The following is a 25,022-nucleotide window of genomic DNA, read 5'->3' on the forward strand; positions in this document are numbered from 1 at the left end:
GTGCATTTTTTTTTGTTTTTTTTTTCTTTCTTGCTATTTCTATGCTCGGGTGGCCTCCGTTTCATGGTTCATGGTCTTCGTATTTTTGGAACGGAGCCGATCGGTCACGTGGGTCCCACGCCTCGCGTACGAAAACAAAGGAGGTTCTGCGTCTTTTAAGACATAAAAGCAATAAGCATGGATAGTATTTCGGGTGCGATCATACCAGCACTAATGCACCGGATCCCATCAGAACTCCGCAGTTAAGCGTGCTTGGGCGAGAGTAGTACTAGGATGGGTGACCCCCTGGGAAGTCCTCGTGTTGCACCCCCCTTTTTCGTTGTCCGTTTGCGTTTTTTTAGATTTTACGTGCGGTTTTTTTTTTGTTTTTTTTTTCTTTCTTGCTATTTCTATGCTTGGGTGGCCTCCGTTTCATGGTTCATGGTCTTCGTATTTTTGGAACGGAGCCGATCGGTCACGTGGGTCCCACGCCTCGCGTACGAAAACAAAGGAGGTTCTGCGTCTTTTAAGACATACAAGCAATAAGCATGGATAGTATTTCGGGTGCGATCATACCAGCACTAATGCACCGGATCCCATCAGAACTCCGCAGTTAAGCGTGCTTGGGCGAGAGTAGTACTAGGATGGGTGACCCCCTGGGAAGTCCTCGTGTTGCACCCCCCTTTTTCGTTGTCCGTTTGCGTTTTTTTAGATTTTACGTGCGGTTTTTTTTGTTTTTTTTTTCTTTCTTGCTATTTCTATGCTCGGGTGGCCTCCGCTTCATGGTTCATGGTTTTCGTATTTTTGCAACGGAGCCGATCGGTCACGTGGGTTCCACGCCTCGCGTACGAAAACAAAGGAGGTTCTACGTCTTTTAAGACATAAAAGCAATAAGCATGGATAGTATTTCGGGTGCGATCATACCAGCACTAATGCACCGGATCCCATCAGAACTCCGCAGTTAAGCGTGCTTGGGCGAGAGTAGTACTAGGATGGGTGACCCCCTGGGAAGTCCTCGTGTTGCACCCTCCCTTTTTCGTTGTCCGTTTGCGTTTTTTTAGATTTTACGTGCGGTTTTTTTTTGTTTTTTTTTCTTGCTATTTCTATGCTCGGGTGGCCTCCGTTTCATGGTTCATGGTCTTCGTATTTTTGGAACGGAGCCGATCGGTCACGTGGGTCCCACGCCTCGCGTACGAAAACAAAGGAGGTTCTGTGTCTTTTAAGACATACAAACAATAAGCATGGACAGTATTTCAGGTTCGATCATACCAGCACTAATGCACCGGATCCCATCAGAACTCCGCAGTTAAGCGTGCTTGGGCGGGAGTAGTACTAGGATGGGTGACCCCATGGGAAGTCCTCGTGTTGCACCCCCCTTTTTCGTTGTCCGTTTGCGTTTTTTTAGATTTTACGTGCGGTTTTTTTTTGTTTTTTTTTCTTGCTATTTCTATGCTCGGGTGGCCTCCGTTTCATGGTTCATGGTCTTCGTATTTTTGGAACGGAGCCGATCGGTCACGTGGGTCCCACGCCTCGCGTACGAAAACAAAGGAGGTTCTGCGTCTTTTAAGACATACAAGCAATAAGCATGGATAGTATTTCGGGTGCGATCATACCAGCACTAATGCACCGGATCCCATCAAAACTCCGCAGTTAAGCGTGCTTGGGCGGGAGTAGTACTAGGATGGGTGACCCCATGGGAAGTCCTCGTGTTGCACCCCCCTTTTTCGTTGTCCGTTTGCGTTTTTTTAGATTTTACGTGCGGTTTTTTTTGTTTTTTTTTCTTTCTTGCTATTTCTATGCTTGGGTGGCCTCCGTTTCATGGTTCATGGTCTTCGTATTTTTGGAACGGAGCCGATCGGTCACGTGGGTCCCACGCCTCGCGTACGAAAACAAAGGAGGTTCTGCGTCTTTTAAGACATACAAGCAATAAGCATGGATAGTATTTCGGGTGCGATCATACCAGCACTAATGCACCGGATCCCATCAGAACTCCGCAGTTAAGCGTGCTTGGGCGAGAGTAGTACTAGGATGGGTGACCCCCTGGGAAGTCCTCGTGTTGCACCCCCCTTTTTCGTTGTCCGTTTGCGTTTTTTTAGATTTTACGTGCGGTTTTTTTTGTTTTTTTTTTCTTTCTTGCTATTTCTATGCTCGGGTGGCCTCCGCTTCATGGTTCATGGTTTTCGTATTTTTGCAACGGAGCCGATCGGTCACGTGGGTTCCACGCCTCGCGTACGAAAACAAAGGAGGTTCTACGTCTTTTAAGACATAAAAGCAATAAGCATGGATAGTATTTCGGGTGCGATCATACCAGCACTAATGCACCGGATCCCATCAGAACTCCGCAGTTAAGCGTGCTTGGGCGAGAGTAGTACTAGGATGGGTGACCCCCTGGGAAGTCCTCGTGTTGCACCCTCCCTTTTTCGTTGTCCGTTTGCGTTTTTTTAGATTTTACGTGCGGTTTTTTTTTGTTTTTTTTTCTTGCTATTTCTATGCTCGGGTGGCCTCCGTTTCATGGTTCATGGTCTTCGTATTTTTGGAACGGAGCCGATCGGTCACGTGGGTCCCACGCCTCGCGTACGAAAACAAAGGAGGTTCTGTGTCTTTTAAGACATACAAACAATAAGCATGGACAGTATTTCAGGTTCGATCATACCAGCACTAATGCACCGGATCCCATCAGAACTCCGCAGTTAAGCGTGCTTGGGCGGGAGTAGTACTAGGATGGGTGACCCCATGGGAAGTCCTCGTGTTGCACCCCCCTTTTTCGTTGTCCGTTTGCGTTTTTTTAGATTTTACGTGCGGTTTTTTTTTGTTTTTTTTTCTTGCTATTTCTATGCTCGGGTGGCCTCCGTTTCATGGTTCATGGTCTTCGTATTTTTGGAACGGAGCCGATCGGTCACGTGGGTCCCACGCCTCGCGTACGAAAACAAAGGAGGTTCTGCGTCTTTTAAGACATACAAGCAATAAGCATGGATAGTATTTCGGGTGCGATCATACCAGCACTAATGCACCGGATCCCATCAAAACTCCGCAGTTAAGCGTGCTTGGGCGGGAGTAGTACTAGGATGGGTGACCCCATGGGAAGTCCTCGTGTTGCACCCCCCTTTTTCGTTGTCCGTTTGCGTTTTTTTAGATTTTACGTGCGGTTTTTTTTGTTTTTTTTTCTTTCTTGCTATTTCTATGCTTGGGTGGCCTCCGTTTCATGGTTCATGGTCTTCGTATTTTTGGAACGGAGCCGATCGGTCACGTGGGTCCCACGCCTCGCGTACGAAAACAAAGGAGGTTCTGCGTCTTTTAAGACATACAAGCAATAAGCATGGATAGTATTTCGGGTGCGATCATACCAGCACTAATGCACCGGATCCCATCAGAACTCCGCAGTTAAGCGTGCTTGGGCGAGAGTAGTACTAGGATGGGTGACCCCCTGGGAAGTCCTCGTGTTGCACCCCCCTTTTTCGTTGTCCGTTTGCGTTTTTTTAGATTTTACGTGCGGTTTTTTTTGTTTTTTTTTTCTTTCTTGCTATTTCTATGCTCGGGTGGCCTCCGCTTCATGGTTCATGGTTTTCGTATTTTTGCAACGGAGCCGATCGGTCACGTGGGTTCCACGCCTCGCGTACGAAAACAAAGGAGGTTCTACGTCTTTTAAGACATAAAAGCAATAAGCATGGATAGTATTTCGGGTGCGATCATACCAGCACTAATGCACCGGATCCCATCAGAACTCCGCAGTTAAGCGTGCTTGGGCGAGAGTAGTACTAGGATGGGTGACCCCCTGGGAAGTCCTCGTGTTGCACCCTCCCTTTTTCGTTGTCCGTTTGCGTTTTTTTAGATTTTACGTGCGGTTTTTTTTTGTTTTTTTTTCTTGCTATTTCTATGCTCGGGTGGCCTCCGTTTCATGGTTCATGGTCTTCGTATTTTTGGAACGGAGCCGATCGGTCACGTGGGTCCCACGCCTCGCGTACGAAAACAAAGGAGGTTCTGTGTCTTTTAAGACATACAAACAATAAGCATGGACAGTATTTCAGGTTCGATCATACCAGCACTAATGCACCGGATCCCATCAGAACTCCGCAGTTAAGCGTGCTTGGGCGGGAGTAGTACTAGGATGGGTGACCCCATGGGAAGTCCTCGTGTTGCACCCCCCTTTTTCGTTGTCCGTTTGCGTTTTTTTAGATTTTACGTGCGGTTTTTTTTTGTTTTTTTTTCTTGCTATTTCTATGCTCGGGTGGCCTCCGTTTCATGGTTCATGGTCTTCGTATTTTTGGAACGGAGCCGATCGGTCACGTGGGTCCCACGCCTCGCGTACGAAAACAAAGGAGGTTCTGCGTCTTTTAAGACATACAAGCAATAAGCATGGATAGTATTTCGGGTGCGATCATACCAGCACTAATGCACCGGATCCCATCAAAACTCCGCAGTTAAGCGTGCTTGGGCGGGAGTAGTACTAGGATGGGTGACCCCATGGGAAGTCCTCGTGTTGCACCCCCCTTTTTCGTTGTCCGTTTGCGTTTTTTTAGATTTTACGTGCGGTTTTTTTTGTTTTTTTTTCTTTCTTGCTATTTCTATGCTCCGGTGGCCTCCGCTTCATGGTTGATGGTCTTCGTATTTTTGGAACGGAGCTGATCGGTCACGTGGGTCCCACGCCTCGCGTACGAAAACAAAGGAGTTTCTGCGTCTTTTAAGACATACAAGCAATAAGCATGGATAGTATTTTGGGTGCGATCATACCAGCACTAATGCACCGGATCCCATCAGAACTCCGCAGTTAAGCGTGCTTGGGCGAGAGTAGTACTAGGATGGGTGACCCCCTGGGAAGTCCTCGTGTTGCACCCCCTTTTTCGTTGTCCGTTTGCGTTTTTTTAGATTTTACGTGCGGTTTTTTTTTGTTTTTTTTTCTTTCTCGCTATTTCTATGCTCGGGTGGCCTCCGTTTCATGGTTCATGGTCTTCGTATTTTTGGAACGGAGCCGATCGGTCACGTGGGTCCCACGCCTCGCGTACGAAAACAAAGGAGGTTCTGCGTCTTTTAAGACATACAAGCAATAAGCATGGATAGTATTTCGGGTGCGATCATACCAGCACTAATGCACCGGATCCCATCAGAACTCCGCAGTTAAGCGTGCTTGGGCGAGAGTAGTACTAGGATGGGTGACCCCCTGGGAAGTCCTCGTGTTGCACCCCCCCTTTTTCGTTGTCCGTTTGCGTTTTTTTAGATTTTACGTGCGATTTTTTTTTTGTTTTTTTTTTCTTTCTTGCTATTTCTATGCTCGGGTGGCCTCCGTTTCATGGTTCATGGTCTTCGTATTTTTGGAACGGAGCCGATCGGTCACGTGGGTCCCACGCCTCGCGTACGAAAACAAAGGAGGTTCTGCGTCTTTTAAGACATACAAGCAATAAGCATGGATAGTATTTCGGGTGCGATCATACCAGCACTAATGCACCGGATCCCATCAGAACTCCGCAGTTAAGCGTGCTTGGGCGGGAGTAGTACTAGGATGGGTGACCCCATGGGAAGTCCTCGTGTTGCACCCCCCTTTTTCGTTGTCCGTTTGCGTTTTTTTAGATTTTACGTGCGGTTTTTTTTTGTTTTTTTTTCTTTCTTGCTATTTCTATGCTCCGGTGGCCTCCGCTTCATGGTTGATGGTCTTCGTATTTTTGGAACGGAGCTGATCGGTCACGTGGGTCCCACGCCTCGCGTATGAAAACAAAGGAGGTTCTGCGTCTTTTAAGACATACAAGCAATAAGCATGGATAGTATTTTGGGTGCGATCATACCAGCACTAATGCACCGGATCCCATCAGAACTCCGCAGTTAAGCGTGCTTGGGCGAGAGTAGTACTAGGATGGGTGACCCCCTGGGAAGTCCTCGTGTTGCATCCCCCTTTTTCGTTGTCCGTTTGCGTTTTTTTAGATTTTACGTGCATTTTTTTTTGTTTTTTTTTTCTTTCTTGCTATTTCTATGCTCGGGTGGCCTCCGTTTCATGGTTCATGGTCTTCGTATTTTTGGAACGGAGCCGATCGGTCACGTGGGTCCCACGCCTCGCGTACGAAAACAAAGGAGGTTCTGCGTCTTTTAAGACATAAAAGCAATAAGCATGGATAGTATTTCGGGTGCGATCATACCAGCACTAATGCACCGGATCCCATCAGAACTCCGCAGTTAAGCGTGCTTGGGCGAGAGTAGTACTAGGATGGGTGACCCCCTGGGAAGTCCTCGTGTTGCACCCCCCTTTTTCGTTGTCCGTTTGCGTTTTTTTAGATTTTACGTGCGGTTTTTTTTTTGTTTTTTTTTTCTTTCTTGCTATTTCTATGCTTGGGTGGCCTCCGTTTCATGGTTCATGGTCTTCGTATTTTTGGAACGGAGCCGATCGGTCACGTGGGTCCCACGCCTCGCGTACGAAAACAAAGGAGGTTCTGCGTCTTTTAAGACATACAAGCAATAAGCATGGATAGTATTTCGGGTGCGATCATACCAGCACTAATGCACCGGATCCCATCAGAACTCCGCAGTTAAGCGTGCTTGGGCGAGAGTAGTACTAGGATGGGTGACCCCCTGGGAAGTCCTCGTGTTGCACCCCCCTTTTTCGTTGTCCGTTTGCGTTTTTTTAGATTTTACGTGCGGTTTTTTTTGTTTTTTTTTTCTTTCTTGCTATTTCTATGCTCGGGTGGCCTCCGCTTCATGGTTCATGGTTTTCGTATTTTTGCAACGGAGCCGATCGGTCACGTGGGTTCCACGCCTCGCGTACGAAAACAAAGGAGGTTCTACGTCTTTTAAGACATAAAAGCAATAAGCATGGATAGTATTTCGGGTGCGATCATACCAGCACTAATGCACCGGATCCCATCAGAACTCCGCAGTTAAGCGTGCTTGGGCGAGAGTAGTACTAGGATGGGTGACCCCCTGGGAAGTCCTCGTGTTGCACCCTCCCTTTTTCGTTGTCCGTTTGCGTTTTTTTAGATTTTACGTGCGGTTTTTTTTTGTTTTTTTTTTCTTGCTATTTCTATGCTCGGGTGGCCTCCGTTTCATGGTTCATGGTCTTCGTATTTTTGGAACGGAGCCGATCGGTCACGTGGGTCCCACGCCTCGCGTACGAAAACAAAGGAGGTTCTGTGTCTTTTAAGACATACAAACAATAAGCATGGACAGTATTTCGGGTTCGATCATAGCAGCACTAATGCACCGGATCCCATCAGAACTCCGCAGTTAAGCGTGCTTGGGCGGGAGTAGTACTAGGATGGGTGACCCCATGGGAAGTCCTCGTGTTGCACCCCCCTTTTTCGTTGTCCGTTTGCGTTTTTTTAGATTTTACGTGCGGTTTTTTTTTGTTTTTTTTTCTTGCTATTTCTATGCTCGGGTGGCCTCCGTTTCATGGTTCATGGTCTTCGTATTTTTGGAACGGAGCCGATCGGTCACGTGGGTCCCACGCCTCGCGTACGAAAACAAAGGAGGTTCTGCGTCTTTTAAGACATACAAGCAATAAGCATGGATAGTATTTCGGGTGCGATCATACCAGCACTAATGCACCGGATCCCATCAAAACTCCGCAGTTAAGCGTGCTTGGGCGGGAGTAGTACTAGGATGGGTGACCCCATGGGAAGTCCTCGTGTTGCACCCCCCTTTTTCGTTGTCCGTTTGCGTTTTTTTAGATTTTACGTGCGGTTTTTTTTGTTTTTTTTTCTTTCTTGCTATTTCTATGCTCCGGTGGCCTCCGCTTCATGGTTGATGGTCTTCGTATTTTTGGAACGGAGCTGATCGGTCACGTGGGTCCCACGCCTCGCGTACGAAAACAAAGGAGTTTCTGCGTCTTTTAAGACATACAAGCAATAAGCATGGATAGTATTTTGGGTGCGATCATACCAGCACTAATGCACCGGATCCCATCAGAACTCCGCAGTTAAGCGTGCTTGGGCGAGAGTAGTACTAGGATGGGTGACCCCCTGGGAAGTCCTCGTGTTGCACCCCCTTTTTCGTTGTCCGTTTGCGTTTTTTTAGATTTTACGTGCGGTTTTTTTTTGTTTTTTTTTCTTTCTCGCTATTTCTATGCTCGGGTGGCCTCCGTTTCATGGTTCATGGTCTTCGTATTTTTGGAACGGAGCCGATCGGTCACGTGGGTCCCACGCCTCGCGTACGAAAACAAAGGAGGTTCTGCGTCTTTTAAGACATACAAGCAATAAGCATGGATAGTATTTCGGGTGCGATCATACCAGCACTAATGCACCGGATCCCATCAGAACTCCGCAGTTAAGCGTGCTTGGGCGAGAGTAGTACTAGGATGGGTGACCCCCTGGGAAGTCCTCGTGTTGCACCCCCCCTTTTTCGTTGTCCGTTTGCGTTTTTTTAGATTTTACGTGCGATTTTTTTTTTGTTTTTTTTTTCTTTCTTGCTATTTCTATGCTCGGGTGGCCTCCGTTTCATGGTTCATGGTCTTCGTATTTTTGGAACGGAGCCGATCGGTCACGTGGGTCCCACGCCTCGCGTACGAAAACAAAGGAGGTTCTGCGTCTTTTAAGACATACAAGCAATAAGCATGGATAGTATTTCGGGTGCGATCATACCAGCACTAATGCACCGGATCCCATCAGAACTCCGCAGTTAAGCGTGCTTGGGCGGGAGTAGTACTAGGATGGGTGACCCCATGGGAAGTCCTCGTGTTGCACCCCCCTTTTTCGTTGTCCGTTTGCGTTTTTTTAGATTTTACGTGCGGTTTTTTTTTGTTTTTTTTTCTTTCTTGCTATTTCTATGCTCCGGTGGCCTCCGCTTCATGGTTGATGGTCTTCGTATTTTTGGAACGGAGCTGATCGGTCACGTGGGTCCCACGCCTCGCGTATGAAAACAAAGGAGGTTCTGCGTCTTTTAAGACATACAAGCAATAAGCATGGATAGTATTTTGGGTGCGATCATACCAGCACTAATGCACCGGATCCCATCAGAACTCCGCAGTTAAGCGTGCTTGGGCGAGAGTAGTACTAGGATGGGTGACCCCCTGGGAAGTCCTCGTGTTGCATCCCCCTTTTTCGTTGTCCGTTTGCGTTTTTTTAGATTTTACGTGCATTTTTTTTTGTTTTTTTTTTCTTTCTTGCTATTTCTATGCTCGGGTGGCCTCCGTTTCATGGTTCATGGTCTTCGTATTTTTGGAACGGAGCCGATCGGTCACGTGGGTCCCACGCCTCGCGTACGAAAACAAAGGAGGTTCTGCGTCTTTTAAGACATAAAAGCAATAAGCATGGATAGTATTTCGGGTGCGATCATACCAGCACTAATGCACCGGATCCCATCAGAACTCCGCAGTTAAGCGTGCTTGGGCGAGAGTAGTACTAGGATGGGTGACCCCCTGGGAAGTCCTCGTGTTGCACCCCCCTTTTTCGTTGTCCGTTTGCGTTTTTTTAGATTTTACGTGCGGTTTTTTTTTTGTTTTTTTTTTCTTTCTTGCTATTTCTATGCTTGGGTGGCCTCCGTTTCATGGTTCATGGTCTTCGTATTTTTGGAACGGAGCCGATCGGTCACGTGGGTCCCACGCCTCGCGTACGAAAACAAAGGAGGTTCTGCGTCTTTTAAGACATACAAGCAATAAGCATGGATAGTATTTCGGGTGCGATCATACCAGCACTAATGCACCGGATCCCATCAGAACTCCGCAGTTAAGCGTGCTTGGGCGAGAGTAGTACTAGGATGGGTGACCCCCTGGGAAGTCCTCGTGTTGCACCCCCCTTTTTCGTTGTCCGTTTGCGTTTTTTTAGATTTTACGTGCGGTTTTTTTTGTTTTTTTTTTTCTTTCTTGCTATTTCTATGCTCGGGTGGCCTCCGCTTCATTGTTCATGGTTTTCGTATTTTTGCAACGGAGCCGATCGGTCACGTGGGTTCCACGCCTCGCGTACGAAAACAAAGGAGGTTCTGCGTCTTTTAAGACATAAAAGCAATAAGCATGGATAGTATTTCGGGTGCGATCATACCAGCACTAATGCACCGGATCCCATCAGAACTCCGCAGTTAAGCGTGCTTGGGTGAGAGTAGTACTAGGATGGGTGACCCCCTGGGAAGTCCTCGTGTTGCACCCTCCCTTTTTCGTTGTCCGTTTGCGTTTTTTTAGATTTTACGTGCGGTTTTTTTTTGTTTTTTTTTCTTGCTATTTCTATGCTCGGGTGGCCTCCGTTTCATGGTTCATGGTCTTCGTATTTTTGGAACGGAGCCGATCGGTCACGTGGGTCCCACGCCTCGCGTACGAAAACAAAGGAGGTTCTGTGTCTTTTAAGACATACAAACAATAAGCATGGACAGTATTTCGGGTTCGATCATACCAGCACTAATGCACCGGATCCCATCAGAACTCCGCAGTTAAGCGTGCTTGGGCGGGAGTAGTACTAGGATGGGTGACCCCATGGGAAGTCCTCGTGTTGCACCCCCCTTTTTCGTTGTCCGTTTGCGTTTTTTTAGATTTTACGTGCGGTTTTTTTTTGTTTTTTTTTCTTGCTATTTCTATGCTCGGGTGGCCTCCGTTTCATGGTTCATGGTCTTCGTATTTTTGGAACGGAGCCGATCGGTCACGTGGGTCCCACGCCTCGCGTACGAAAACAAAGGAGGTTCTGTGTCTTTTAAGACATACAAACAATAAGCATGGACAGTATTTCGGGTTCGATCATACCAGCACTAATGCACCGGATCCCATCAGAACTCCGCAGTTAAGCGTGCTTGGGCGGGAGTAGTACTAGGATGGGTGACCCCATGGGAAGTCCTCGTGTTGCACCCCCCTTTTTCGTTGTCCGTTTGCGTTTTTTTAGATTTTACGTGCGGTTTTTTTTTGTTTTTTTTTCTTGCTATTTCTATGCTCGGGTGGCCTCCGTTTCATGGTTCATGGTCTTCGTATTTTTGGAACGGAGCCGATCGGTCACGTGGGTCCCACGCCTCGCGTACGAAAACAAAGGAGGTTCTGCGTCTTTTAAGACATACAAGCAATAAGCATGGATAGTATTTCGGGTGCGATCATACCAGCACTAATGCACCGGATCCCATCAGAACTCCGCAGTTAAGCGTGCTTGGGCGGGAGTAGTACTAGGATGGGTGACCCCATGGGAAGTCCTCGTGTTGCACCCCCCTTTTTCGTTGTCCGTTTGCGTTTTTTTAGATTTTACGTGCGGTTTTTTTTTGTTTTTTTTTCTTTCTTGCTATTTCTATGCTCCGGTGGCCTCCGCTTCATGGTTGATGGGCTTCGTATTTTTGGAACGGAGCGGATCGGTCACGTGGGTCCCACGCCTCGCGTACGAAAACAAAGGAGTTTCTGCGTCTTTTAAGACATACAAGCAATAAGCATGGATAGTATTTTGGGTGCGATCATACCAGCACTAATGCACCGGATCCCATCAGAACTCCGCAGTTAAGCGTGCTTGGGCGAGAGTAGTACTAGGATGGGTGACCCCCTGGGAAGTCCTCGTGTTGCACCCCCTTTTTCGTTGTCCGTTTGCGTTTTTTTAGATTTTACGTGCGGTTTTTTTTTGTTTTTTTTTCTTTCTCGCTATTTCTATGCTCGGGTGGCCTCCGTTTCATGGTTCATGGTCTTCGTATTTTTGGAACGGAGCCGATCGGTCACGTGGGTCCCACGCCTCGCGTACGAAAACAAAGGAGGTTCTGCGTCTTTTAAGACATACAAGCAATAAGCATGGATAGTATTTCGGGTGCGATCATACCAGCACTAATGCACCGGATCCCATCGGAACTCCGCAGTTAAGCGTGCTTGGGCGAGAGTAGTACTAGGATGGGTGACCCCCTGGGAAGTCCTCGTGTTGCACCCCCCTTTTTCGTTGTCCGTTTGCGTTTTTTTAGATTTTACGTGCGATTTTTTTTTTGTTTGTTTTTTTCTTTCTTGCTATTTCTATGCTCGGGTGGCCTCCGTTTCATGGTTCATGGTCTTCGTATTTTTGGAACGGAGCTGATCGGTCACGTGGGTCCCACGCCTCGCGTACGAAAACAAAGGAGGTTCTGCGTCTTTTAAGACATACAAGCAATAAGCATGGATAGTATTTCGGGTGCGATCATACCAGCACTAATGCACCGGATCCCATCAGAACTCCGCAGTTAAGCGTGCTTGGGCGGGAGTAGTACTAGGATGGGTGACCCCATGGGAAGTCCTCGTGTTGCACCCCCCTTTTTCGTTGTCCGTTTGCGTTTTTTTAGATTTTACGTGCGGTTTTTTTTTGTTTTTTTTTCTTTCTTGCTATTTCTATGCTCCGGTGGCCTCCGCTTCATGGTTGATGGTCTTCGTATTTTTGGAACGGAGCTGATCGGTCACGTGGGTCCCACGCCTCGCGTACGAAAACAAAGGAGGTTCTGCGTCTTTTAAGACATACAAGCAATGAGCATGGATAGTATTTTGGGTGCGATCATACCAGCACTAATGCACCGGATCCCATCAGAACTCCGCAGTTAAGCGTGCTTGGGCGAGAGTAGTACTAGGATGGGTGACCCCCTGGGAAGTCCTCGTGTTGCATCCCCCTTTTTCGTTGTCCGTTTGCGTTTTTTTAGATTTTACGTGCATTTTTTTTTGTTTTTTTTTTCTTTCTTGCTATTTCTATGCTCGGGTGGCCTCCGTTTCATGGTTAATGGTCTTCGTATTTTTGGAACGGAGCCGATCGGTCACGTGGGTCCCACGCCTCGCGTACGAAAACAAAGGAGGTTCTGCGTCTTTTAAGACATAAAAGCAATAAGCATGGATAGTATTTCGGGTGTGATCATACCAGCACTAATGCACCGGATCCCATCAGAACTCCGCAGTTAAGCGTGCTTGGGCGAGAGTAGTACTAGGATGGGTGACCCCCTGGGAAGTCCTCGTGTTGCACCCCCCTTTTTCGTTGTCCGTTTGCGTTTTTTTAGATTTTACGTGCGGTTTTTTTTTTGTTTTTTTTTTCTTTCTTGCTATTTCTATGCTTGGGTGGCCTCCGTTTCATGGTTCATGGTCTTCGTATTTTTGGAACGGAGCCGATCGGTCACGTGGGTCCCACGCCTCGCGTACGAAAACAAAGGAGGTTCTGCGTCTTTTAAGACATACAAGCAATAAGCATGGATAGTATTTCGGGTGCGATCATACCAGCACTAATGCACCGGATCCCATCAGAACTCCGCAGTTAAGCGTGCTTGGGCGAGAGTAGTACTAGGATGGGTGACCCCCTGGGAAGTCCTCGTGTTGCACCCCCCTTTTTCAATGTCCGTTTGCGTTTTTTTAGATTTTACGTGCGGTTTTTTTTGTTTTTTTTTTCTTTCTTGCTATTTCTATGCTCGGGTGGCCTCCGCTTCATGGTTCATGGTTTTCGTATTTTTGCAACGGAGCCGATCGGTCACGTGGGTTCCACGCCTCGCGTACGAAAACAAAGGAGGTTCTGCGTCTTTTAAGACATAAAAGCAATAAGCATGGATAGTATTTCGGGTGCGATCATACCAGCACTAATGCACCGGATCCCATCAGAACTCCGCAGTTAAGCGTGCTTGGGTGAGAGTAGTACTAGGATGGGTGACCCCCTGGGAAGTCCTCGTGTTGCACCCTCCCTTTTTCGTTGTCCGTTTGCGTTTTTTTAGATTTTACGTGCGGTTTTTTTTTGTTTTTTTTTCTTGCTATTTCTATGCTCGGGTGGCCTCCGTTTCATGGTTCATGGTCTTCGTATTTTTGGAACGGAGCCGATCGGTCACGTGGGTCCCACGCCTCGCGCACGAAAACAAAGGAGGTTCTGTGTCTTTTAAGACATACAAACAATAAGCATGGACAGTATTTCGGGTTCGATCATACCAGCACTAATGCACCGGATCCCATCAGAACTCCGCAGTTAAGCGTGCTTGGGCGGGAGTAGTACTAGGATGGGTGACCCCATGGGAAGTCCTCGTGTTGCACCCCCCTTTTTCGTTGTCCGTTTGCGTTTTTTTAGATTTTACGTGCGGTTTTTTTTTGTTTTTTTTTCTTGCTATTTCTATGCTCGGGTGGCCTCCGTTTCATGGTTCATGGTCTTCGTATTTTTGGAACGGAGCCGATCGGTCACGTGGGTCCCACGCCTCGCGTACGAAAACAAAGGAGGTTCTGTGTCTTTTAAGACATACAAACAATAAGCATGGACAGTATTTCGGGTTCGATCATACCAGCACTAATGCACCGGATCCCATCAGAACTCCGCAGTTAAGCGTGCTTGGGCGGGAGTAGTACTAGGATGGGTGACCCCATGGGAAGTCCTCGTGTTGCACCCCCCTTTTTCGTTGTCCGTTTGCGTTTTTTTAGATTTTACGTGCGGTTTTTTTTTGTTTTTTTTTCTTGCTATTTCTATGCTCGGGTGGCCTCCGTTTCATGGTTCATGGTCTTCGTATTTTTGGAACGGAGCCGATCGGTCACGTGGGTCCCACGCCTCGCGTACGAAAACAAAGGAGGTTCTGCGTCTTTTAAGACATACAAGCAATAAGCATGGATAGTATTTCGGGTGCGATCATACCAGCACTAATGCACCGGATCCCATCAGAACTCCGCAGTTAAGCGTGCTTGGGCGGGAGTAGTACTAGGATGGGTGACCCCATGGGAAGTCCTCGTGTTGCACCCCCCTTTTTCGTTGTCCGTTTGCGTTTTTTTAGATTTTACGTGCGGTTTTTTTTTGTTTTTTTTTCTTTCTTGCTATTTCTATGCTCCGGTGGCCTCCGCTTCATTGTTGATGGTCTTCGTATTTTTGGAACGGAGCTGATCGGTCACGTGGGTCCCACGCCTCGCGTACGAAAACAAAGGAGTTTCTGCGTCTTTTAAGACATACAAGCAATAAGCATGGATAGTATTTTGGGTGCGATCATACCAGCACTAATGCACCGGATCCCATCAGAACTCCGCAGTTAAGCGTGCTTGGGCGAGAGTAGTACTAGGATGGGTGACCCCCTGGGAAGTCCTCGTGTTGCACCCCCTTTTTCGTTGTCCGTTTGCGTTTTTTTAGATTTTACGTGCGGTTTTTTTTTGTTTTTTTTTCTTTCTCGCTATTTCTATGCTCGGGTGGCCTCCGTTTCATGGTTCATGGTCTTCGTATTTTTGGAACGGAGCCGATCGGTCACGTGGGTCCCACGCCTCGCGTACGAAAACAAAGGAGGTTCTGCGTCTTTTAAGACATACAAGCAATAAGCATGGATAGTATTTCGGGTGCGATCATACCAGCACTAATGCACCGGATCCCATCAAAACTCCGCAGTTAAGCGTGCTTGGGCGAGAGTAGTACTAGGATGGGTGACCCCCTGGGAAGTCCTCGTGTTGCACCCCCCTTTTTCGTTGTCCGTTTGCGTTTTTTTAGATTTTACGTGCGATTTTTTTTTTGGTTTTTTTTTCTTTCTTGCTATTTCTATGCTCGGGTGGCCTCCGTTTCATGGTTCATGGTCTTCGTATTTTTGGAACGGAGCCGATCGGTCACGTGGGTCCCACGCCTCGCGTACGAAAACAAAGGAGGTTCTGCGTCTTTTAAGACATACAAGCAATAAGCATGGATAGTATTTCGGGTGCGATCATACCAGCACTAATGCACCGGATCCCATCAGAACTCCGCAGTTAAGCGTGCTTGGGCGGGAGTAGTACTAGGATGGGTGACCCCATGGGAAGTCCTCGTGTTGCACCCCCCTTTTTCGTTGTCCGTTTGCGTTTTTTTAGCATTTACGTGCGGTTTTTTTTTGTTTTTTTTTCTTTCTTGCTATTTCTATGCTCCGGTGGCCTCCGCTTCATGGTTGATGGTCTTCGTATTTTTGGAACGGAGCTGATCGGTCACGTGGGTCCCACGCCTCGCGTACGAAAACAAAGGAGGTTCTGCGTCTTTTAAGACATACAAGCAATAAGCATGGATAGTATTTTGGGTGCGATCATACCAGCACTAATGCACCGGATCCCATCAGAACTCCGCAGTTAAGCGTGCTTGGGCGAGAGTAGTACTAGGATGGGTGACCCCCTGGGAAGTCCTCGTGTTGCATCCCCCTTTTTCGTTGTCCGTTTGCGTTTTTTTAGATTTTACGTGCATTTTTTTTTGTTTTTTTTTTCTTTCTTGCTATTTCTATGCTCGGGTGGCCTCCGTTTCATGGTTCATGGTCTTCGTATTTTTGGAACGGAGCCGATCGGTCACGTGGGTCCCACGCCTCGCGTACGAAAACAAAGGAGGTTCTGCGTCTTTTAAGACATAAAAGCAATAAGCATGGATAGTATTTCGGGTGCGATCATACCAGCACTAATGCACCGGATCCCATCAGAACTCCGCAGTTAAGCGTGCTTGGGCGAGAGTAGTACTAGGATGGGTGACCCCCTGGGAAGTCCTCGTGTTGCACCCCCCTTTTTCGTTGTCCGTTTGCGTTTTTTTAGATTTTACGGGCGGTTTTTTTTTTGTTTTTTTTTTCTTTCTTGCTATTTCTATGCTTGGGTGGCCTCCGTTTCATGGTTCATGGTCTTCGTATTTTTGGAACGGAGCCGATCGGTCACGTGGGTCCCACGCCTCGCGTACGAAAACAAAGGAGGTTCTGCGTCTTTTAAGACATACAAGCAATAAGCATGGATAGTATTTCGGGTGCGATCATACCAGCACTAATGCACCGGATCCCATCAGAACTCCGCAGTTAAGCGTGCTTGGGCGAGAGTAGTACTAGGATGGGTGACCCCCTGGGAAGTCCTCGTGTTGCACCCCCCTTTTTCGTTGTCCGTTTGCGTTTTTTTAGATTTTACGTGCGGTTTTTTTTGTTTTTTTTTTCTTTCTTGCTATTTCTATGCTCGGGTGGCCTCCGCTTCATGGTTCATGGTTTTCGTATTTTTGCAACGGAGCCGATCGGTCACGTGGGTTCCACGCCTCGCGTACGAAAACAAAGGAGGTTCTGCGTCTTTTAAGACATAAAAGCAATAAACATGGATAGTATTTCGGGTGCGATCATACCAGCACTAATGCACCGGATCCCATCAGAACTCCGCAGTTAAGCGTGCTTGGGTGAGAGTAGTACTAGGATGGGTGACCCCCTGGGAAGTCCTCGTGTTGCACCCTCCCTTTTTCGTTGTCCGTTTGCGTTTTTTTAGATTTTACGTGCGGTTTTTTTTTGTTTTTTTTTCTTGCTATTTCTATGCTCGGGTGGCCTCCGTTTCATGGTTCATGGTCTTCGTATTTTTGGAACGGAGCCGATCGGTCACGTGGGTCCCACGCCTCGCGCACGAAAACAAAGGAGGTTTTGTGTCTTTTAAGACATACAAACAATAAGCATGGACAGTATTTCGGGTTCGATCATACCAGCACTAATGCACCGGATCCCATCAGAACTCCGCAGTTAAGCGTGCTTGGGCGGGAGTAGTACTAGGATGGGTGACCCCATGGGAAGTCCTCGTGTTGCACCCCCCTTTTTCGTTGTCCGTTTGCGTTTTTTTAGATTTTACGTGCGGTTTTTTTTTTGTTTTTTTTTCTTGCTATTTCTATGCTCGGGTGGCCTCCGTTTCATGGTTCATGGTCTTCGTATTTTTGGAACGGAGCCGATCGGTCACGTGGGTCCCACGCCTCGCGTACGAAAACAAAGGAGGTTCTGCGTCTTTTAAGACATACAAGCAATAAGCATGGATAGTATTTCGGGTGCGATCATACCAGCACTAATGCACCGGATCCCATCAGAACTCCGCAGTTAAGCGTGCTTGGGCGAGAGTAGTACTAGGATGGGTGACCCCCTGGGAAGTCCTCGTGTTGCACCCCCCTTTTTCGTTGTCCGTTTGCGTTTTTTTAGATTTTACGTGCGATTTTTTTTTGTTTTTTTTTCTTTCTTGCTATTTCTATGCTCGGGTGGCCTCCGCTTAATGGTTGATGGTTTTCGTATTTTTGGAACGGAGCCGATCGGTCACGTGGGTTCCACGCCTCGCGTACGAAAACAAAGGAGGTTCTGCGTCTTTTAAGACATACAAGCAATAAGCATGGACAGTATTTCGGGTGCGATCATACCAGCACTAATGCACCGGATCCCATCAGAACTCCGCAGTTAAGCGTGCTTGGGCGGGAGTAGTACTAGGATGGGTGACCCCATGGGAAGTCCTCGTGTTGCACCCCCCTTTTTCGTTGTCCGTTTGCGTTTTTTTAGATTTTACGTGCGGTTTTTTTTTGTTTTTTTTTCTTTCTTGCTATTTCTATGCTCCGGTGGCCTCCGCTTCATGGTTGATGGTCTTCGTATTTTTGGAACGGAGCTGATCGGTCACGTGGGTCCCACGCCTCGCGTACGAAAACAAAGGAGTTTCTGCGTCTTTTAAGACATACAAGCAATAAGCATGGATAGTATTTTGGGTGCGATCATACCAGCACTAATGCACCGGATCCCATCAGAACTCCGCAGTTAAGCGTGCTTGGGCGAGAGTAGTACTAGGATGGGTGACCCCCTGGGAAGTCCTCGTGTTGCATCCCCCTTTTTCGTTGTCCGTTTGCGTTTTTTTAGATTTTACGTGCGGTTTTTTTTTGTTTTTTTTTTCTTTCTTGCTATTTCTATGCTCGGGTGGCCTCCGTTTCATGGTTCATGGTCTTCGTATTTTTGGAACAGAGCCGATCGGTCACGTGGGTCCCACGCCTCGCGTACGAAAACAAAGGAGGTTCTGCGTCTTTTAAGACATACAAGCAATAAGCATGGATAGTATTTCGGGTGCGATCATACCAGCACTAATGCACCGGATCCCATCAGAACTCCGCAGTTAAGCGTGCTTGGGCGTGAGTAGTACTAGGATGGGTGACCCCCTGGGAAGTCCTCGTGTTGCACCCCCCTTTTTCGTTGTCCGTTTGCGTTTTTTTAGATTTTACGTGCGATTTTTTTTTGTTTTTTTTTTCTTTCTTGCTATTTCTATGCTCGGGTGGCCTCCGTTTCATGGTTCATGGTCTTCGTATTTTTGGAACGGAGCCGATCGGTCACGTGGGTCCCACGCCTCGCATACGAAAACAAAGGAGGTTCTGCGTCTTTTAAGACATACAAGCAATAAGCATGGATAGTATTTCGGGTGCGATCATACCAGCACTAATGCACCGGATCCCATCAGAACACCGCAGTTAAGCGTGCTTGGGCGAGAGTAGTACTAGGATGGGTGACCCCCTGGGAAGTCCTCGTGTTGCACCCCCCTTTTTCGTTGTCCGTTTGCGTTTTTTTAGATTTTACGTGCGGTTTTTTTTTGTTTTTTTTTTCTTTCTTGCTATTTCTATGCTCGGGTGGCCTCCGCTTCATGGTTGATGGTTTTCGTATTTTTGGAACGGAGCCGATCTGTCACGTGGGTTCCACGCCTCGCGTACGAAAACAAAGGAGGTTCTGCGTCTTTTAAGACATAAAAGCAATAAGCATGGATAGTATTTCGGGTGCGATCATACCAGCACTAATGCACCGGATCCCATCAGAACTCCGCAGTTAAGCGTGCTTGGGCGAGAGTAGTACTAGGGTGGGTGACCCCCTGGGAAGTCCTCGTGTTGCACCCCCCCCTTTTTCGTTGTCCGTTTGCGTTTTTTTAGATTTTACGTGCGGTTTTTTTTTGTTTTTTTTTCTTGCTATTTCTATGCTCGGGTGGCCTCCGTTTCATGGTTCATGGTCTTCGTATTTTTGGAACGGAGCCGATCGGTCACGTGGGTCCCACGCCTCGCGTACGAAAACAAAGAAGGTTCTGTGTCTTTTAAGACATACAAGCAATAAGCATGGACAGTATTTCGGGTGCGATCATACCAGCACTAATGCACCGGATCCCATCAGAACTCCGTAGTTAAGCGTGCTTGGGCGAGAGTAGTACTAGGATGGGTGACCCCATGGGAAGTCCTCGTGTTGCACCCCCCCTTTTTCGTTGTCCGTTTGCGTTTTTTTAGATTTTACGTGCGGTTTTTTTTGTTTTTTTTTCTTTCTTGCTATTTCTATGCTCGGGTGGCCTCCGTTTCACGGTTCATGGTCTTCGTATTTTTGGAACGGAGCCGATCGGTCATGTGGGTCCCACGCCTCGCGTACGAAAACAAAGGAGGTTCTGTGTCTTTTAAGACATACAAGCAATAAGCATGGACAGTATTTCGGGTGCGATCATACCAGCACTAATGCACCGGATCCCATCAGAACTCCGCAGTTAAGCGTGCTTGGGCGGGAGTAGTACTAGGATGGGTGACCCCATGGGAAGTCCTCGTGTTGCACCCCCCTTTTTCGTTGTCCGTTTGCGTTTTTTTAGATTTTACGTGCGGTTTTTTTTTGTTTTTTTTTCTTTCTTGCTATTTCTATGCTCCGGTGGCCTCTGCTTCATGGTTGATGGTCTTCGTATTTTTGGAACGGAGCTGATCGGTCACGTGGGTCCCACGCCTCGCGTACGAAAACAAAGGAGTTTCTGCGTCTTTTAAGACATACAAGCAATACGCATGGATAGTATTTTGGGTGCGATCATACCAGCACTAATGCACCGGATCCCATCAGAACTCCGCAGTTAAGCGTGCTTGGGCGAGAGTAGTACTAGGATGGGTGACCCCCTGGGAAGTCCTCGTGTTGCACCCCCTTTTTCGTTGTCCGTTTGCGTTTTTTTAGATTTTACGTGCGGTTTTTTTTTTGTTTTTTTTTTCTTTCTTGCTATTTCTATGCTTGGGTGGCCTCCGTTTCATGGTTCATGGTCTTCGTATTTTTGGAACGGAGCCGATCGGTCACGTGGGTCCCACGCCTCGCGTACGAAAACAAAGGAGGTTCTGCGTCTTTTAAGACATACAAGCAATAAGCATGCATGGATAGTATTTCGGGTGCGATCATACCAGCACTAATGCACCGGATCCCATCAGAACTCCGCAGTTAAGCGTGCTTGGGCGAGAGTAGTACTAGGATGGGTGACCCCCTGGGAAGTCCTCGTGTTGCACCCCCCTTTTTCGTTGTCCGTTTGCGTTTTTTTAGATTTTACGTGCGGTTTTTTTTGTTTTTTTTTTCTTTCTTGCTATTTCTATGCTCGGGTGGCCTCCGCTTCATGGTTCATGGTTTTCGTATTTTTGCAACGGAGCCGATCGGTCACGTGGGTTCCACGCCTCGCGTACGAAAACAAAGGAGGTTCTGCGTCTTTTAAGACATAAAAGCAATAAGCATGGATAGTATTTCGGGTGCGATCATACCAGCACTAATGCACCGGATCCCATCAGAACTCCGCAGTTAAGCGTGCTTGGGCGAGAGTAGGACTAGGATGGGTGACCCCCTGGGAAGTCCTCGTGTTGCACCCTCCCTTTTTCGTTGTCCGTTTGCGTTTTTTTAGATTTTACGTGCGGTTTTTTTTTGTTTTTTTTTCTTGCTATTTCTATGCTCGGGTGGCCTCCGTTTCATGGTTCATGGTCTTCGTATTTTTGGAACGGAGCCGATCGGTCACGTGGGTCCCACGCCTCGCGTACGAAAACAAAGGAGGTTCTGTGTCTTTTAAGACATACAAACAATAAGCATGGACAGTATTTCGGGTTCGATCATACCAGCACTAATGCACCGGATCCCATCAGAACTCCGCAGTTAAGCGTGCTTGGGCGGGAGTAGTACTAGGATGGGTGACCCCATGGGAAGTCCTCGTGTTGCACCCCCCTTTTTCGTTGTCCGTTTGCGTTTTTTTAGATTTTACGTGCGGTTTTTTTTTGTTTTTTTTTCTTGCTATTTCTATGCTCGGGTGGCCTCCGTTTCATGGTTCATGGTCTTCGTATTTTTGGAACGGAGCCGATCGGTCACGTGGGTCCCACGCCTCGCGTACGAAAACAAAGGAGGTTCTGCGTCTTTTAAGACATACAAGCAATAAGCATGGATAGTATTTCGGGTGCGATCATACCAGCACTAATGCACCGGATCCCATCAGAACTCCGCAGTTAAGCGTGCTTGGGCGAGAGTAGTACTAGGATGGGTGACCCCCTGGGAAGTCCTCGTGTTGCACCCCCCTTTTTCGTTGTCCGTTTGCGTTTTTTTAGATTTTACGTGCGGTTTTTTTTTGTTTTTTTTTCTTTCTTGCTATATCTATGCTCGGGTGGCCTCCGCTTCATGGTTGATGGTTTTCGTATTTTTGGAACGGAGCCGATCGGTCACGTGGGTTCCACGCCTCGCGTACGAAAACAAAGGAGGTTCTGCGTCTTTTAAGACATACAAGCAATAAGCATGGACAGTATTTCGGGTGCGATCATACCAGCACTAATGCACCGGATCCCATCAGAACTCCGCAGTTAAGCGTGCTTGGGCGGGAGTAGTACTAGGATGGGTGACCCCATGGGAAGTCCTCGTGTTGCACCCCCCTTTTTCGTTGTCCGTTTGCGTTTTTTTAGATTTTACGTGCGGTTTTTTTTGTTTTTTTTTCTTTCTTGCTATTTCTATTCTCCGGTGGCCTCCGCTTCATGGTTGATGGTCTTCGTATTTTTGGAACGGAGCTGATCGGTCACGTGGGTCCCACGCCTCGCGTACGAAAACAAAGGAGTTTCTGCGTCTTTTAAGACATACAAGCAATAAGCATGGATAGTATTTTGGGTGCGATCATACCAGCACTAATGCACCGGATCCCATCAGAACTCCGCAGTTAAGCGTGCTTGGGCGAGAGTAGTACTAGGATGGGTGACCCCGTGGGAAGTCCTCGTGTTGCATCCCCCTTTTTCGTTGTCCGTTTGCGTTTTTTTAGATTTTACGTGCGGTTTTTTTTTGTTTTTTTTTTTCTTTCTTGCTATTTCTATGCTCGGGTGGCCTCCGTTTCATGGTTCATGGTCTTCGTATTTTTGGAACGGAGCCGATCGGTCACGTGGGTCCCACGCCTCGCGTACGAAAACAAAGGAGGTTCTGCGTCTTTTAAGACATACAAGCAATAAGTATGGATAGTATTTCGGGTGCGATCATACCAGCACTAATGCACCGGATCCCATCAGAACTCCGCAGTTAAGCGTGCTTGGGCGAGAGTAGTACTAGGATGGGTGACCCCCTGGGAAGTCCTCGTGTTGCACCCCCCTTTTTCGTTGTCCGTTTGCGTTTTTTTAGATTTTACGTGCGATTTTTTTTTTGTTTTTTTTTTCTTTCTTGCTATTTCTATGCTCGGGTGGCCTCCGTTTCATGGTTCATGGTCTTCGTATTTTTGGAACGGAGCCGATCGGTCACGTGGGTCCCACGCCTCGCGTACGAAAACAAAGGAGGTTCTGCGTCTTTTAAGACATACAAGCAATAAGCATGGATAGTATTTCGGGTGCGATCATACCAGCACTAATGCACCGGATCCTATCAGAAACTCCGCAGTTAAGCGTGCTTGGGCGAGAGTAGTACTAGGATGGGTGACCCCCTGGGAAGTCCTCGTGTTGCACCCCCCTTTTTCGTTGTCCGTTTGCGTTTTTTTAGATTTTACGTGCGATTTTTTTTTTGTTTTTTTTTCTTTCTTGCTATTTCTATGCTCGGGTGGCCTCCGTTTCATGGTTCATGGTCTTCGTATTTTTGGAACGGAGCCGATCGGTCACGTGGTTCCCACGCCTCGCATACGAAAACAAAGGAGGTTCTGCGTCTTTTAAGACATACAAGCAATAAGCATGGATAGTATTTCGGGTGCGATCATACCAGCACTAATGCACCGGATCCCATCAGAACACCGCAGTTAAGCGTGCTTGGGCGAGAGTAGTACTAGGATGGGTGACCCCCTGCGAAGTCCTCGTGTTGCACCCCCCTTTTTCGTTGTCCGTTTGCGTTTTTTTAGATTTTACGTGCGGTTTTTTTTTGTTTTTTTTTCTTTCTTGCTATTTCTATGCTCGGGTGGCCTCCGCTTCATGGTTGATGGTTTTCGTATTTTTGGAACGGAGCCGATCTGTCACGTGGGTTCCACGCCTCGCCTACGAAAACAAAGGAGGTTCTGCGTCTTTTAAGACATAAAAGCAATAAGCATGGATAGTATTTCGGGTGCGATCATACCAGCACTAATGCACCGGATCCCATCAGAACTCCGCAGTTAAGCGTGCTTGGGCGAGAGTAGTACTAGGGTGGGTGACCCCCTGGGAAGTCCTCGTGTTGCACCCCCCCCTTTTTCGTTGTCCGTTTGCGTTTTTTTAGATTTTACGTGCGGTTTTTTTTTTGTTTTTTTTTCTTGCTATTTCTATGCTCGGGTGGCCTCCGTTTCATGGTTCATGGTCTTCGTATTTTTGGAACGGAGCCGATCGGTCACGTGGGTCCCACGCCTCGCGTACGAAAACAAAGAAGGTTCTGTGTCTTTTAAGACATACAAGCAATAAGCATGGACAGTATTTCGGGTGCGATCATACCAGCACTAATGCACCGGATCCCATCAGAACTCCGTAGTTAAGCGTGCTTGGGCGAGAGTAGTACTAGGATGGGTGACCCCATGGGAAGTCCTCGTGTTGCACCCCCCCTTTTTCGTTGTCCGTTTGCGTTTTTTTTAGATTTTACGTGCGGTTTTTTTTGTTTTTTTTTCTTTCTTGCTATTTCTATGCTCGGGTGGCCTCCGTTTCATGGTTCATGGTCTTCGTATTTTTGGAACGGAGCCGATCGGTCATGTGGGTCCCACACCTCGCGTACGAAAACAAAGGAGGTTCTGTGTCTTTTAAGACATACAAGCAATAAGCATGGACAGTATTTCGGGTGCGATCATACCAGCACTAATGCACCGGATCCCATCAGAACTCCGCAGTTAAGCGTGCTTGGGCGGGAGTAGTACTAGGAAGGGTGACCCCATGGGAAGTCCTCGTGTTGCACCCCCCTTTTTCGTTGTCCGTTTGCGTTTTTTTAGATTTTACGTGCGGTTTTTTTTTGTTTTTTTTTCTTTCTTGCTATTTCTATGCTCCGGTGGCCTCCGCTTCATGGTTGATGGTCTTCGTATTTTTGGAACGGAGCTGATCGGTCACGTGGGTCCCACGCCTCGCGTACGAAAACAAAGGAGTTTCTGCGTCTTTTAAGACATACAAGCAATAAGCATGGATAGTATTTTGGGTGCGATCATACCAGCACTAATGCACCGGATCCCATCAGAACTCCGCAGTTAAGCGTGCTTGGGCGAGAGTAGTACTAGGATGGGTGACCCCCTGGGAAGTCCTCGTGTTGCACCCCCTTTTTCGTTGTCCGTTTGCGTTTTTTTAGATTTTACGTGC

The 25,022-nt window shown here is 47.5% G+C and overlaps 72 non-coding genes across 72 annotated transcripts; all 72 read left to right on the forward strand.

The window, feature by feature from the left end:
• Positions 1-191: 191 nt before the first annotated feature.
• Positions 192-310, forward strand: LOC145151419 (5S ribosomal RNA). Its single transcript, XR_013732062.1, has one exon. It is a non-coding gene; the product is annotated as a 5S ribosomal RNA (ribosomal RNA).
• Positions 311-541: 231 nt separating this feature from the next.
• LOC145151431 (5S ribosomal RNA) lies at positions 542-660 on the forward strand. The gene has a single exon (XR_013732063.1). It is a non-coding gene; the product is annotated as a 5S ribosomal RNA (ribosomal RNA).
• A 229-nt stretch (positions 661-889) lies between these two features.
• LOC145152615 (5S ribosomal RNA) lies at positions 890-1,008 on the forward strand. The gene has a single exon (XR_013733145.1). It is a non-coding gene; the product is annotated as a 5S ribosomal RNA (ribosomal RNA).
• A 226-nt stretch (positions 1,009-1,234) lies between these two features.
• On the forward strand, positions 1,235-1,353 carry LOC145148147 (5S ribosomal RNA). The gene has a single exon (XR_013729044.1). It is a non-coding gene; the product is annotated as a 5S ribosomal RNA (ribosomal RNA).
• Positions 1,354-1,578: 225 nt separating this feature from the next.
• LOC145145101 (5S ribosomal RNA) lies at positions 1,579-1,697 on the forward strand. Its single transcript, XR_013726091.1, has one exon. It is a non-coding gene; the product is annotated as a 5S ribosomal RNA (ribosomal RNA).
• Positions 1,698-1,925: 228 nt separating this feature from the next.
• On the forward strand, positions 1,926-2,044 carry LOC145151442 (5S ribosomal RNA). The gene has a single exon (XR_013732064.1). It is a non-coding gene; the product is annotated as a 5S ribosomal RNA (ribosomal RNA).
• A 229-nt stretch (positions 2,045-2,273) lies between these two features.
• LOC145152617 (5S ribosomal RNA) lies at positions 2,274-2,392 on the forward strand. Its single transcript, XR_013733147.1, has one exon. It is a non-coding gene; the product is annotated as a 5S ribosomal RNA (ribosomal RNA).
• Positions 2,393-2,618: 226 nt separating this feature from the next.
• Positions 2,619-2,737, forward strand: LOC145148148 (5S ribosomal RNA). Its single transcript, XR_013729045.1, has one exon. It is a non-coding gene; the product is annotated as a 5S ribosomal RNA (ribosomal RNA).
• Positions 2,738-2,962: 225 nt separating this feature from the next.
• Positions 2,963-3,081, forward strand: LOC145145102 (5S ribosomal RNA). Its single transcript, XR_013726092.1, has one exon. It is a non-coding gene; the product is annotated as a 5S ribosomal RNA (ribosomal RNA).
• Positions 3,082-3,309: 228 nt separating this feature from the next.
• LOC145151454 (5S ribosomal RNA) lies at positions 3,310-3,428 on the forward strand. Its single transcript, XR_013732065.1, has one exon. It is a non-coding gene; the product is annotated as a 5S ribosomal RNA (ribosomal RNA).
• A 229-nt stretch (positions 3,429-3,657) lies between these two features.
• Positions 3,658-3,776, forward strand: LOC145152618 (5S ribosomal RNA). Its single transcript, XR_013733148.1, has one exon. It is a non-coding gene; the product is annotated as a 5S ribosomal RNA (ribosomal RNA).
• A 226-nt stretch (positions 3,777-4,002) lies between these two features.
• On the forward strand, positions 4,003-4,121 carry LOC145148149 (5S ribosomal RNA). The gene has a single exon (XR_013729046.1). It is a non-coding gene; the product is annotated as a 5S ribosomal RNA (ribosomal RNA).
• Positions 4,122-4,346: 225 nt separating this feature from the next.
• On the forward strand, positions 4,347-4,465 carry LOC145145104 (5S ribosomal RNA). Its single transcript, XR_013726094.1, has one exon. It is a non-coding gene; the product is annotated as a 5S ribosomal RNA (ribosomal RNA).
• Positions 4,466-4,693: 228 nt separating this feature from the next.
• On the forward strand, positions 4,694-4,812 carry LOC145151467 (5S ribosomal RNA). The gene has a single exon (XR_013732067.1). It is a non-coding gene; the product is annotated as a 5S ribosomal RNA (ribosomal RNA).
• Positions 4,813-5,040: 228 nt separating this feature from the next.
• Positions 5,041-5,159, forward strand: LOC145151478 (5S ribosomal RNA). The gene has a single exon (XR_013732068.1). It is a non-coding gene; the product is annotated as a 5S ribosomal RNA (ribosomal RNA).
• Positions 5,160-5,391: 232 nt separating this feature from the next.
• Positions 5,392-5,510, forward strand: LOC145153735 (5S ribosomal RNA). The gene has a single exon (XR_013734227.1). It is a non-coding gene; the product is annotated as a 5S ribosomal RNA (ribosomal RNA).
• A 229-nt stretch (positions 5,511-5,739) lies between these two features.
• LOC145153934 (5S ribosomal RNA) lies at positions 5,740-5,858 on the forward strand. Its single transcript, XR_013734424.1, has one exon. It is a non-coding gene; the product is annotated as a 5S ribosomal RNA (ribosomal RNA).
• A 229-nt stretch (positions 5,859-6,087) lies between these two features.
• Positions 6,088-6,206, forward strand: LOC145151490 (5S ribosomal RNA). The gene has a single exon (XR_013732069.1). It is a non-coding gene; the product is annotated as a 5S ribosomal RNA (ribosomal RNA).
• A 231-nt stretch (positions 6,207-6,437) lies between these two features.
• Positions 6,438-6,556, forward strand: LOC145151500 (5S ribosomal RNA). Its single transcript, XR_013732070.1, has one exon. It is a non-coding gene; the product is annotated as a 5S ribosomal RNA (ribosomal RNA).
• A 229-nt stretch (positions 6,557-6,785) lies between these two features.
• LOC145152619 (5S ribosomal RNA) lies at positions 6,786-6,904 on the forward strand. The gene has a single exon (XR_013733149.1). It is a non-coding gene; the product is annotated as a 5S ribosomal RNA (ribosomal RNA).
• Positions 6,905-7,131: 227 nt separating this feature from the next.
• Positions 7,132-7,250, forward strand: LOC145149157 (5S ribosomal RNA). Its single transcript, XR_013730013.1, has one exon. It is a non-coding gene; the product is annotated as a 5S ribosomal RNA (ribosomal RNA).
• Positions 7,251-7,475: 225 nt separating this feature from the next.
• LOC145145105 (5S ribosomal RNA) lies at positions 7,476-7,594 on the forward strand. The gene has a single exon (XR_013726095.1). It is a non-coding gene; the product is annotated as a 5S ribosomal RNA (ribosomal RNA).
• Positions 7,595-7,822: 228 nt separating this feature from the next.
• On the forward strand, positions 7,823-7,941 carry LOC145151501 (5S ribosomal RNA). The gene has a single exon (XR_013732071.1). It is a non-coding gene; the product is annotated as a 5S ribosomal RNA (ribosomal RNA).
• Positions 7,942-8,169: 228 nt separating this feature from the next.
• Positions 8,170-8,288, forward strand: LOC145151503 (5S ribosomal RNA). Its single transcript, XR_013732072.1, has one exon. It is a non-coding gene; the product is annotated as a 5S ribosomal RNA (ribosomal RNA).
• A 232-nt stretch (positions 8,289-8,520) lies between these two features.
• On the forward strand, positions 8,521-8,639 carry LOC145153736 (5S ribosomal RNA). Its single transcript, XR_013734228.1, has one exon. It is a non-coding gene; the product is annotated as a 5S ribosomal RNA (ribosomal RNA).
• A 229-nt stretch (positions 8,640-8,868) lies between these two features.
• On the forward strand, positions 8,869-8,987 carry LOC145153935 (5S ribosomal RNA). Its single transcript, XR_013734425.1, has one exon. It is a non-coding gene; the product is annotated as a 5S ribosomal RNA (ribosomal RNA).
• Positions 8,988-9,216: 229 nt separating this feature from the next.
• On the forward strand, positions 9,217-9,335 carry LOC145151504 (5S ribosomal RNA). Its single transcript, XR_013732073.1, has one exon. It is a non-coding gene; the product is annotated as a 5S ribosomal RNA (ribosomal RNA).
• Positions 9,336-9,566: 231 nt separating this feature from the next.
• On the forward strand, positions 9,567-9,685 carry LOC145151505 (5S ribosomal RNA). Its single transcript, XR_013732074.1, has one exon. It is a non-coding gene; the product is annotated as a 5S ribosomal RNA (ribosomal RNA).
• Positions 9,686-9,915: 230 nt separating this feature from the next.
• On the forward strand, positions 9,916-10,034 carry LOC145136393 (5S ribosomal RNA). Its single transcript, XR_013720436.1, has one exon. It is a non-coding gene; the product is annotated as a 5S ribosomal RNA (ribosomal RNA).
• Positions 10,035-10,260: 226 nt separating this feature from the next.
• Positions 10,261-10,379, forward strand: LOC145146075 (5S ribosomal RNA). Its single transcript, XR_013727027.1, has one exon. It is a non-coding gene; the product is annotated as a 5S ribosomal RNA (ribosomal RNA).
• Positions 10,380-10,604: 225 nt separating this feature from the next.
• On the forward strand, positions 10,605-10,723 carry LOC145146076 (5S ribosomal RNA). Its single transcript, XR_013727028.1, has one exon. It is a non-coding gene; the product is annotated as a 5S ribosomal RNA (ribosomal RNA).
• Positions 10,724-10,948: 225 nt separating this feature from the next.
• LOC145153737 (5S ribosomal RNA) lies at positions 10,949-11,067 on the forward strand. The gene has a single exon (XR_013734229.1). It is a non-coding gene; the product is annotated as a 5S ribosomal RNA (ribosomal RNA).
• Positions 11,068-11,296: 229 nt separating this feature from the next.
• On the forward strand, positions 11,297-11,415 carry LOC145151506 (5S ribosomal RNA). The gene has a single exon (XR_013732075.1). It is a non-coding gene; the product is annotated as a 5S ribosomal RNA (ribosomal RNA).
• A 228-nt stretch (positions 11,416-11,643) lies between these two features.
• LOC145154382 (5S ribosomal RNA) lies at positions 11,644-11,762 on the forward strand. Its single transcript, XR_013734856.1, has one exon. It is a non-coding gene; the product is annotated as a 5S ribosomal RNA (ribosomal RNA).
• Positions 11,763-11,994: 232 nt separating this feature from the next.
• On the forward strand, positions 11,995-12,113 carry LOC145153738 (5S ribosomal RNA). Its single transcript, XR_013734230.1, has one exon. It is a non-coding gene; the product is annotated as a 5S ribosomal RNA (ribosomal RNA).
• A 229-nt stretch (positions 12,114-12,342) lies between these two features.
• LOC145153936 (5S ribosomal RNA) lies at positions 12,343-12,461 on the forward strand. The gene has a single exon (XR_013734426.1). It is a non-coding gene; the product is annotated as a 5S ribosomal RNA (ribosomal RNA).
• A 229-nt stretch (positions 12,462-12,690) lies between these two features.
• LOC145153996 (5S ribosomal RNA) lies at positions 12,691-12,809 on the forward strand. The gene has a single exon (XR_013734483.1). It is a non-coding gene; the product is annotated as a 5S ribosomal RNA (ribosomal RNA).
• A 231-nt stretch (positions 12,810-13,040) lies between these two features.
• On the forward strand, positions 13,041-13,159 carry LOC145151507 (5S ribosomal RNA). The gene has a single exon (XR_013732076.1). It is a non-coding gene; the product is annotated as a 5S ribosomal RNA (ribosomal RNA).
• Positions 13,160-13,388: 229 nt separating this feature from the next.
• LOC145136399 (5S ribosomal RNA) lies at positions 13,389-13,507 on the forward strand. The gene has a single exon (XR_013720437.1). It is a non-coding gene; the product is annotated as a 5S ribosomal RNA (ribosomal RNA).
• A 226-nt stretch (positions 13,508-13,733) lies between these two features.
• Positions 13,734-13,852, forward strand: LOC145146079 (5S ribosomal RNA). Its single transcript, XR_013727030.1, has one exon. It is a non-coding gene; the product is annotated as a 5S ribosomal RNA (ribosomal RNA).
• A 225-nt stretch (positions 13,853-14,077) lies between these two features.
• LOC145146080 (5S ribosomal RNA) lies at positions 14,078-14,196 on the forward strand. The gene has a single exon (XR_013727031.1). It is a non-coding gene; the product is annotated as a 5S ribosomal RNA (ribosomal RNA).
• A 225-nt stretch (positions 14,197-14,421) lies between these two features.
• LOC145153739 (5S ribosomal RNA) lies at positions 14,422-14,540 on the forward strand. Its single transcript, XR_013734231.1, has one exon. It is a non-coding gene; the product is annotated as a 5S ribosomal RNA (ribosomal RNA).
• Positions 14,541-14,769: 229 nt separating this feature from the next.
• LOC145151509 (5S ribosomal RNA) lies at positions 14,770-14,888 on the forward strand. Its single transcript, XR_013732078.1, has one exon. It is a non-coding gene; the product is annotated as a 5S ribosomal RNA (ribosomal RNA).
• Positions 14,889-15,116: 228 nt separating this feature from the next.
• LOC145143732 (5S ribosomal RNA) lies at positions 15,117-15,235 on the forward strand. Its single transcript, XR_013724762.1, has one exon. It is a non-coding gene; the product is annotated as a 5S ribosomal RNA (ribosomal RNA).
• A 231-nt stretch (positions 15,236-15,466) lies between these two features.
• On the forward strand, positions 15,467-15,585 carry LOC145153740 (5S ribosomal RNA). Its single transcript, XR_013734232.1, has one exon. It is a non-coding gene; the product is annotated as a 5S ribosomal RNA (ribosomal RNA).
• Positions 15,586-15,814: 229 nt separating this feature from the next.
• LOC145153937 (5S ribosomal RNA) lies at positions 15,815-15,933 on the forward strand. Its single transcript, XR_013734427.1, has one exon. It is a non-coding gene; the product is annotated as a 5S ribosomal RNA (ribosomal RNA).
• A 229-nt stretch (positions 15,934-16,162) lies between these two features.
• LOC145151510 (5S ribosomal RNA) lies at positions 16,163-16,281 on the forward strand. The gene has a single exon (XR_013732079.1). It is a non-coding gene; the product is annotated as a 5S ribosomal RNA (ribosomal RNA).
• A 231-nt stretch (positions 16,282-16,512) lies between these two features.
• LOC145151511 (5S ribosomal RNA) lies at positions 16,513-16,631 on the forward strand. The gene has a single exon (XR_013732080.1). It is a non-coding gene; the product is annotated as a 5S ribosomal RNA (ribosomal RNA).
• Positions 16,632-16,860: 229 nt separating this feature from the next.
• Positions 16,861-16,979, forward strand: LOC145136405 (5S ribosomal RNA). The gene has a single exon (XR_013720442.1). It is a non-coding gene; the product is annotated as a 5S ribosomal RNA (ribosomal RNA).
• A 226-nt stretch (positions 16,980-17,205) lies between these two features.
• On the forward strand, positions 17,206-17,324 carry LOC145146081 (5S ribosomal RNA). The gene has a single exon (XR_013727032.1). It is a non-coding gene; the product is annotated as a 5S ribosomal RNA (ribosomal RNA).
• A 226-nt stretch (positions 17,325-17,550) lies between these two features.
• On the forward strand, positions 17,551-17,669 carry LOC145151512 (5S ribosomal RNA). The gene has a single exon (XR_013732081.1). It is a non-coding gene; the product is annotated as a 5S ribosomal RNA (ribosomal RNA).
• A 229-nt stretch (positions 17,670-17,898) lies between these two features.
• On the forward strand, positions 17,899-18,017 carry LOC145153742 (5S ribosomal RNA). Its single transcript, XR_013734234.1, has one exon. It is a non-coding gene; the product is annotated as a 5S ribosomal RNA (ribosomal RNA).
• A 229-nt stretch (positions 18,018-18,246) lies between these two features.
• Positions 18,247-18,365, forward strand: LOC145153938 (5S ribosomal RNA). The gene has a single exon (XR_013734428.1). It is a non-coding gene; the product is annotated as a 5S ribosomal RNA (ribosomal RNA).
• Positions 18,366-18,595: 230 nt separating this feature from the next.
• On the forward strand, positions 18,596-18,714 carry LOC145152647 (5S ribosomal RNA). Its single transcript, XR_013733175.1, has one exon. It is a non-coding gene; the product is annotated as a 5S ribosomal RNA (ribosomal RNA).
• Positions 18,715-18,944: 230 nt separating this feature from the next.
• On the forward strand, positions 18,945-19,063 carry LOC145144458 (5S ribosomal RNA). Its single transcript, XR_013725467.1, has one exon. It is a non-coding gene; the product is annotated as a 5S ribosomal RNA (ribosomal RNA).
• Positions 19,064-19,293: 230 nt separating this feature from the next.
• On the forward strand, positions 19,294-19,412 carry LOC145152676 (5S ribosomal RNA). Its single transcript, XR_013733203.1, has one exon. It is a non-coding gene; the product is annotated as a 5S ribosomal RNA (ribosomal RNA).
• A 227-nt stretch (positions 19,413-19,639) lies between these two features.
• Positions 19,640-19,758, forward strand: LOC145153549 (5S ribosomal RNA). The gene has a single exon (XR_013734050.1). It is a non-coding gene; the product is annotated as a 5S ribosomal RNA (ribosomal RNA).
• Positions 19,759-19,987: 229 nt separating this feature from the next.
• LOC145153743 (5S ribosomal RNA) lies at positions 19,988-20,106 on the forward strand. Its single transcript, XR_013734235.1, has one exon. It is a non-coding gene; the product is annotated as a 5S ribosomal RNA (ribosomal RNA).
• A 229-nt stretch (positions 20,107-20,335) lies between these two features.
• On the forward strand, positions 20,336-20,454 carry LOC145151513 (5S ribosomal RNA). Its single transcript, XR_013732082.1, has one exon. It is a non-coding gene; the product is annotated as a 5S ribosomal RNA (ribosomal RNA).
• A 234-nt stretch (positions 20,455-20,688) lies between these two features.
• Positions 20,689-20,807, forward strand: LOC145151514 (5S ribosomal RNA). Its single transcript, XR_013732083.1, has one exon. It is a non-coding gene; the product is annotated as a 5S ribosomal RNA (ribosomal RNA).
• Positions 20,808-21,036: 229 nt separating this feature from the next.
• Positions 21,037-21,155, forward strand: LOC145146288 (5S ribosomal RNA). The gene has a single exon (XR_013727240.1). It is a non-coding gene; the product is annotated as a 5S ribosomal RNA (ribosomal RNA).
• A 226-nt stretch (positions 21,156-21,381) lies between these two features.
• Positions 21,382-21,500, forward strand: LOC145146082 (5S ribosomal RNA). Its single transcript, XR_013727033.1, has one exon. It is a non-coding gene; the product is annotated as a 5S ribosomal RNA (ribosomal RNA).
• Positions 21,501-21,725: 225 nt separating this feature from the next.
• On the forward strand, positions 21,726-21,844 carry LOC145151515 (5S ribosomal RNA). Its single transcript, XR_013732084.1, has one exon. It is a non-coding gene; the product is annotated as a 5S ribosomal RNA (ribosomal RNA).
• A 229-nt stretch (positions 21,845-22,073) lies between these two features.
• On the forward strand, positions 22,074-22,192 carry LOC145153744 (5S ribosomal RNA). The gene has a single exon (XR_013734236.1). It is a non-coding gene; the product is annotated as a 5S ribosomal RNA (ribosomal RNA).
• A 228-nt stretch (positions 22,193-22,420) lies between these two features.
• LOC145154614 (5S ribosomal RNA) lies at positions 22,421-22,539 on the forward strand. The gene has a single exon (XR_013735081.1). It is a non-coding gene; the product is annotated as a 5S ribosomal RNA (ribosomal RNA).
• A 231-nt stretch (positions 22,540-22,770) lies between these two features.
• On the forward strand, positions 22,771-22,889 carry LOC145151516 (5S ribosomal RNA). The gene has a single exon (XR_013732085.1). It is a non-coding gene; the product is annotated as a 5S ribosomal RNA (ribosomal RNA).
• Positions 22,890-23,120: 231 nt separating this feature from the next.
• LOC145147648 (5S ribosomal RNA) lies at positions 23,121-23,240 on the forward strand. Its single transcript, XR_013728545.1, has one exon. It is a non-coding gene; the product is annotated as a 5S ribosomal RNA (ribosomal RNA).
• A 230-nt stretch (positions 23,241-23,470) lies between these two features.
• LOC145146730 (5S ribosomal RNA) lies at positions 23,471-23,589 on the forward strand. The gene has a single exon (XR_013727660.1). It is a non-coding gene; the product is annotated as a 5S ribosomal RNA (ribosomal RNA).
• A 229-nt stretch (positions 23,590-23,818) lies between these two features.
• Positions 23,819-23,937, forward strand: LOC145152677 (5S ribosomal RNA). The gene has a single exon (XR_013733204.1). It is a non-coding gene; the product is annotated as a 5S ribosomal RNA (ribosomal RNA).
• Positions 23,938-24,165: 228 nt separating this feature from the next.
• LOC145153550 (5S ribosomal RNA) lies at positions 24,166-24,284 on the forward strand. Its single transcript, XR_013734051.1, has one exon. It is a non-coding gene; the product is annotated as a 5S ribosomal RNA (ribosomal RNA).
• A 230-nt stretch (positions 24,285-24,514) lies between these two features.
• LOC145138951 (5S ribosomal RNA) lies at positions 24,515-24,633 on the forward strand. The gene has a single exon (XR_013721796.1). It is a non-coding gene; the product is annotated as a 5S ribosomal RNA (ribosomal RNA).
• Positions 24,634-24,862: 229 nt separating this feature from the next.
• Positions 24,863-24,981, forward strand: LOC145151517 (5S ribosomal RNA). The gene has a single exon (XR_013732086.1). It is a non-coding gene; the product is annotated as a 5S ribosomal RNA (ribosomal RNA).
• Positions 24,982-25,022: the final 41 nt, after the last annotated feature.

Source organism: Lactuca virosa, chromosome 1, assembly GCF_052849685.1.
Source record: "Lactuca virosa cultivar CGN04683 chromosome 1, Lactuca_virosa_CGN04683_v6, whole genome shotgun sequence".
Lineage (NCBI taxonomy): Eukaryota > Viridiplantae > Streptophyta > Magnoliopsida > Asterales > Asteraceae > Lactuca > Lactuca virosa.